This window comes from Argopecten irradians, unplaced genomic scaffold (assembly GCF_041381155.1).
Source record: "Argopecten irradians isolate NY unplaced genomic scaffold, Ai_NY scaffold_0396, whole genome shotgun sequence".
NCBI lineage: Eukaryota > Metazoa > Mollusca > Bivalvia > Pectinida > Pectinidae > Argopecten > Argopecten irradians.
Genome location: NW_027187863.1, coordinates 12,426 through 19,922, shown reverse-complemented (window position 1 = coordinate 19,922; position 7,497 = coordinate 12,426). Strand labels below are relative to the sequence as shown.

Below are 7,497 nucleotides of genomic sequence, written 5' to 3'. Positions count from 1 at the left end.
TCAGTTGTAGGTTTAGTCGCGACGATACGTTCTATATGTACGCAGCCATTTTTGTTTACAAATATGTATAACCGAACTGATTTTAGGAGGCGTTTTCTGATTGGTCGAAGTATGACGTCATTGCCAATTTTTCATTGGCCTTTAAATCTAGGCCAGGGGTCATGCTGAGGTGACCCTTAGCGCTCAGCATACAGGGAGTGGGACGACTGGTTCGCCCGTTGTCAGTATAATGTGACCGGGTGGGGTGTGTTGCTTGGTGTCTTCGGCGGCATGCTTCAGTGATATAGCACTATAAAAAGGGCAAAAGTTCCACTATACAAGAAGACACTACATGAATATACCGCAGTCTCCCAAAACACGCACCTCACACAAGATACACGCAACACACAGCATACATGGGAGGCCGTCCTTACATGACCCTGGCTGTTAAAATGACGTTAATTAATCAAACAAACAAACAAACCGAACGGGGTATCGTTAGATCTTGTATTGAAGCGTAACGTAGAGTATCGTAGTGAGAGCAGAATTACAAGTCTAATTTTAATTAGATTGAGAATCTACTGAACTGAACTAAATTGAACTATCAGAAACTGTAAAACTATAAACTAAATGTGTTATGAACACATTAACAAGATTCATATGTTCAGTCAATAACTAAGAGTGTCCCTTATTCTGAACATATTCTCAACATATATGTATAGACCTACAAATTCATTTTTAACAAGTTTGGATACTCGACCGGATTCTCGGACACTAGAACTGTTCACAGTTTTTTCATGATCATCATGATCCTCAACTTGAGGGTTCTCGGGTATCAGCATAGGGGCTGACACCAGATGGCGTCCTGTAGGTGTTTCCATGACATATGAAATATCACTTTCGGCTGATGACGTTACAGTTCCTCCGAAAACTCTACCAGGCCCTCTTACCCATACAGCCTGTCTGGTTGCAGTTTCGGCAGAAATCTGGCCTGATGGGAACAGTCAAAGTTATCTTTCTGTGTCTCTCTCTCGCGCGTCTCCCTTTCGCGTATTTGAGCCAAGCCTGGCCACTTGGGAGTAAAGTTCTATGGGTTTTCAGGTAGGGTTGTTTGTTTGTTTGTTTGTTTGATTAATTAACGTCCTATTAACAGCTATGGTCATGTAAGGACGGCCTCCCATGTATGCGGTGTGTTGCGTGTATGTTGTGTGAGGTGCGTGTTTTGGGAGACTGCGGTATATTCATGTGGGGTTGTACGCCACCTACTGCCCATCAAGAGTTCTGCTGGACTATATCCGCACTTCAATGGTGTCGCGCGATAGGCTAGTAGAGCCTGATATGGATCACTCCTTATCGCACGTTTGATAGTCTGTACTACGCGTTCCGTCTCTGTGTTTCCTATCACGCTAGTCTCATGGCAGAATCCATTGTCCTTCGCAAATTTCACAAACGCTTCACTCGCGTATTGAGGACCATTGTCCGACACGACAGTCTCAGGTATCCCATGCCTTGCAAATATCGACTGCATATGGTTTATGACAGCCCGGGATGATGTTGATTTCATTAAGGCAATTTCAATATACCTTGAAAAATAGTCAACAACGAGTAAGTAGATCGAGTTTTCAATTTGAAATAGATCGCTACCAACCTTCTGCCAAGGTCGTTCTGGGAATGGAGTTGGTCTCAAGGGTTTAGCATGATCAGCTTTCTGGTTGACACATACTCCATCTAATTAAAATTTGATGTTCATTATCTACTCTGTACACTCCGTATGAACATCTAACCTATAGGGGTCACGTCAGGGTTGAAGGTTCAAATTTCCCGCATAAATTAGAAAAAAAACTAACCAATCATTTGTCGGAAAATCTGTCCCGTCGGACCAATCCGATAAGTCGTTCTTTCACGCTTAGGCCTCTACATCAAAATGGCGACGAAAACATTATCTTAAGCGATTGCAAAAGTTGTTCCATTATTCGGAGAAAACATTCAGCTCAAAGACGAACAAATACAAGTATTACAATGCCTCGTCAACGAAAGGGATTGTGTGGCAGTTTTGCCAACTGGTTTTGGAAAGTCGCTTTCATTTCAAATGTATATACCCATGGAGCGCATGTTGTGTAACGAAACTTCACGGTGATTTTGGTGTGTCCGTTGATATTTCTGATGCAGGACCAAGAGGGGAAACTGTCCAATGTCAATGGCATAATAGCAGCTTACGTAGGTATGTATGTAGAAAATATAACTAACAAGAGATCCCAGAGGGATCTTGGCGCCCACCAAAGAATGATCTATGTCTGACAATAGAAAGACGGATCTTTTCTCTGCTTTTCAACTTTTTACTACATATTACTACATATGAAATTTGAGAAAGATCCTTTCAGTACTTTCTGAGATATATAACACTGACAAACTTCAATAATCAAAATCAAAGATGTTGTTGACCGATCAGTCCCAATATGCAATATGCAGGTCCTAGGAGTACCTACATATAAAATTTGAGACAGATCACTTCAGTACTTTCTGAGAAATAGCGGTAACAAACTTCAATTATCAAAATTCAAAATGGTGGCCTGTCGGCCATCTTGTTGACCGTTCGGACCCAAAATGTAATTAGGGACCTAAGGGAACCTGCACATGAAATTTGAGACATATCCCTTCAGTACTTTCTGAGAAATAGCGGTAACAAACTTCAACTATCAAAATCCAAGATGGCGGCCTGGCGGCCATCTTGTTGACCGATCGGTCCCAAAATGAAATATGCACAACAAGGGCCCTAGGGGAACCTACATGTGAAATTTGGGAGAGATCCCTTCAGTACTTTCTGAGAAATAGCTGTAACAAACTTTAACTATCAAAATCCAAGATGGCAGCTTAAAGGCCATCTTGTCAACCGATCAGTTCAAAAATGAAATATGCACAACTAGGGCCCTAGGGGAACCTACATGTGAAATTTGAGAGAGATCCCTTCAGTACTTTCTGAGAAATAGCGGTAACAAACTTTAACTATCAAAATCCAAGATGGCGGCCTGGCGGCCATCTTGTTAACCGATCGGTCCTAAAATGCAATATGCACAACTAGGGCCCTAGGGGAACCTACATGTGAAATTTGAGAGAGATCCCTTCAGTACTTTCTGAGAAATAGCGGTAACAAACTTTAACTATCAAAATCCAAGATGGCGGCCATTTTGTTAACCGATCGGTCCTAAAATGCAATATGCACAACTAGGACCCTAGGGGAACCTACATGTGAAATTTGAGAGAGATCCCTTCAGTACTTTCTGAGAAATAGCGGTAACAAACTTTAACTATCAAAATCCAAGATGGCGGCCTGGCGGCCATCTTGTTAACCGATCGGTCCTAAAATGCAATATGCACAACTAGGGCCCTAGGGGAACCTACATGTGAAATTTGAGAGAGATCCCTTCAGTACTTTCTGAGAAATAGCGGTAACAAACTTTAACTATCAAAATCCAAGATGGCGGCCTGGCGGCCATCTTGTTAACGATCGGTCCTAAAATGCAATATGCACAACTAGGGCCCTAGGGGAAACCTACATATGAAATTTGAGAAAGATCCCTTCAGCCCTTTCCGAGAAATAGCGGTAACAAGAAATGTTAACGGACGGAAGGACGGACGACGGAACCACGGACAAAAAGTGATTTGAATAGCCCACCATCATGATGAGATGGTGTAGTTAATAAAAATGTAATTATATGATCAATACACCAACGCTATCGGAATCTCGTACTTTCAGAAAATAATCTGAATCTGATCATGAGCCTTGGATGATTTACGGAGACAATTTAAGCTACATGAACCTGATGAAGCAACCATTCGGTCGGTTGTCAAAACGTGAGCAACGTGCATATAATCTTTCAAAGATTTGGATTGGTATGCTTGTAATTAAACAGGTTGGGGACACTCCCGTATAAACAGGATACTGGATAGTCGCGCATTTGAGAAACAGTCCTGTATTTGATGGATAATTTTTGGTACTCAAATGCAGGATTCTGTGAAATGAAAATGGATAAAATTGTTTTTCAAATTTGTATCAAAAAAGGCATCAGATAATGGAGTGTCCTGTCAAGCTGATAAGATCATCTAGATAAAATATATATACCATATATTTCAATTTTTCAGGTTCTAATCCCGAGGAAGACACCAAAATTAGGAATGGTGAAATAGATTTGATATATGGATCACCGGAGGCTTTTGTTGGCGACTCAGTGTGGAGAGCCAACATTCAGAAGCTGAATGTTTCAGCAATAGTATGTTGACGAGTTCCACACCATTGCGACTTGGTAAGTTGTACGTGTATATTAATAAAACCAATATGAACATCACCCTTTCATTATGTAGACAAATGATACATATTTGTACTTCAGGTATGTCACACCTGTCATTACATGTGCATATTTTGCAAAGCGTAGTACACATGTTCTGAAACTGATGACTTAAATCTTTTCAGGGGAGATGATGACGATGGGACACAGAAACGGGCTTTCCGGAAGTGGTTCGCCAGTGTTGGGGAATTAAGATCCTTATTTCCAACCGCAACTGTATTGGCATTGAGTGCAACATGTACTGTTAAGATTAAAAAAAGTGTTATAAAAGTACTGGAGATGAAAGATGATACAATTGAAAAAATAATGTCTCCAAACAAACCAAACATTACAATATCAGTATTTAATGTTCCAAGCAATATTGAAATGGCTATGTACTGGTTAGCAGAAGGACTATCTTCCAAAAGAGAAAATTTTTCTCGAACTATTTTATATTGTGTTTCAATTAAAGACGTGTCTAAAATATATTCCTACTTGACAACTGAAATCCCAGAGTGTGTCAGTCTAGTTGAAATGTTCCACTCGGAGACAACGGAAGTTAAGAAAGACAAAATTATTACAGAACTTAAGCTAGAAAGTGGCTCTCCCCTCCGACTAGTGGTATCAAGTAGTGCTCTGGGAATGGGGATCGATGTGAAAGACTGTCAAAGCGTGGTTCTATTTGGACCTCCTACCAATCTTGTTGATTTAATTCAACAGATTGGTAGGATTGGTAGAGACAATAGCCCATCAGTGGCTCTTATATTGTACCATGCGTATCATCTAGAACAGCTAAGATTTGAAGTAAAATTTCTTGTTAAAGCCACTGACTGTCGCAGAGTATAATTACAAGGCAATTTCCTTAATCCCAATCGAGACACACCAAAGTCTATAAAAGTGGTAGTTTTCTGCTCCTGCTTAGCGCTCAGCATACAGGGAGTGGGACGACTGGTTCGCCCGTTGTCAGTATAATGTGACCGGGTGGGGTGTGTTGCTTGGTGTCTTCGGCGGCATGCTGCAGTGATATAGCACTATAAAAAGGGCAACAGTTCCACTATACAAGAAGACACAACATGAATATACCCCAGTCTCCCGAAACACGCACCTTGCACAACATACACACAACACACCGCATACATGGGAGGCCGTCCTTACATGACCTTAGCTGTTAATAGGACGTTAATTAATCAAACAAACAAACAAACATAATCCCAAGGAATAAACAGACATTACACATTAATCCAAAACCTTTTGATCCGAACATTTCGATTGTCTTCTAAAACTCAAATTACTTATCTCTGGATTCCCAGTCATGTGGGTATAAAAAGAAATGAAAAGGCCGATAAAGCAGCTAAGACTGCTCTTCGCCTAGCACAAACACATTTGAAACTACCACACACCGACATCAAACCTTACATTCAGTCAGCCATTAAACACCATTGGCAACAAAGGTGGTCTACCGAAACAAACAAATAAACTGTCCAGTCGGAGAGACCGCAGAGAGGAAGTTGCTCTCTCTCGGCTCCGAATTGAACACATATTTTACACATTCCTATCTATTGAGAGGGGAGGATCCTCCTACATGCCATACATGTGATTCTCCTCTTACAGTGGAGCATGTTTTATTGCATTGTATTGATTTTAAACACATACGAGATAAGTACTACGATGTCTCCGACATGTACACTTTGTTTCATGCCGTGAGACATAATCGTATTTTCAATTATCTCAAAGAGATAGGTATTTTAAACAAAATATGAACGTTTTCTCATCATATCATCGTATCAACTCAACATTTCATCGTTTCATCAACATTGTGCATGAGTTTTCTCGTGTGTTTTAGCCAAAACTATTTTATCCCATCCAAACCTTTTTTTTATCAAATAAACGTTTACAATCTGTGTTTTAGTCCTTACTTGCCTTTTCTTACCCTGATCTTTTATCCTAATATAAATGCATGACTTGTAGTTTGGCCCTAAATGACCTTAGTTGTCGATGGGCCGTAAAACTCAAACAAATGTTAGAGAAGTAAGGTGTATGGAGCCGATGGAATACTTTACTTTGTGTGTACGGTTGTAGATTGGAAGTTCATACTTTGCAGAACGTACGACCATTTCTCCATCACCCATGTCCACACCAGTGTCAAGATTCTTGTGTAGAATGACAAGCTTAAACAGCATGATAATGTACTCGTGCAGCTCATCTTTGTCTTTCCTTTTTGGTTTTGCCTTGTGCTTTTCACTACTAACGCCATGTTCTTTAAGTTCATTAGCCTTTAACGATCCAACATAAGCATATGTTTTGTCACAGAAGTGGCACTTGACGCGTTCTCTCTACATACTATTGCCCCTTTAGTTATCAAACCACAAACCTCAAAGTCTTTGGTCTTGTCTCAAAAAAGTCGGAATGCTACTTCAAGATCCAAAACGAAGTGGGTAATTAGTTCCATAGTCTGGATTATGACATCACAATAACTGGAAGGTGGTACTAATCGGCAGGTACTTTACTCACGTCGTTTTGGGATCTTGAAACCGCCGTATTGGCTATATAACTTACAAGCTATATGTGGTAACACTGAACCGCGGTCAGAAACCACTCTTCATATGTGATACATTGTACCTGGCAATTCTATCCGGGCATGTAACACTCACATTTCGCGCTACTGGTCGACAAGTGTTTGGCTGCTCCCGTCTGGTTAGCCTCGTTATTGGGGTTGCTATGGTGGTTGTCTTTTCTCCATTATGTGACGTCTGAAGACTGGGATCTTCTGTAACCTCCTCGCTCTCACGGGCCTTGCAAGATTGTTTTAGGATGAACGGACACCACGATACCCGGAATTATATCTAACGCCAAAAGCTTGATCTCTCCTCTGAATACAACCCTTTTCTCCATATTTTCACCAGTTACAGTTCCATATTGATAATTGTATCAGTATTACACAGTGGATACATGTGTTGATAAGACGATGACGGACGAATATAACATAGAGCGTTTCACCGAAAACTCAGGGTGAACTTTACACAACAAAACCAGTACACCGGGTTATACCTTCGTTATCTCTTTCGAGTCAACATCACAACATCCCTTCTTTCCAAATTTCTGAAGTTTAGAGACCAGTGTCAGAAAGGGGATTACGGCACAAAAACGAGAAAATCCTGAAAAACACAAAAACTAGAAATGAAAAAAACTTTCATGC

At 40.6% G+C, this 7,497-nt stretch overlaps 1 pseudogene; it reads left to right on the top strand.

Annotated features, from left to right (window-relative positions):
• Positions 1-1,527: 1,527 nt before the first annotated feature.
• LOC138312624 (ATP-dependent DNA helicase RecQ-like) lies at positions 1,528-5,147 on the top strand (annotated as a pseudogene).
• Positions 5,148-7,497: the final 2,350 nt, after the last annotated feature.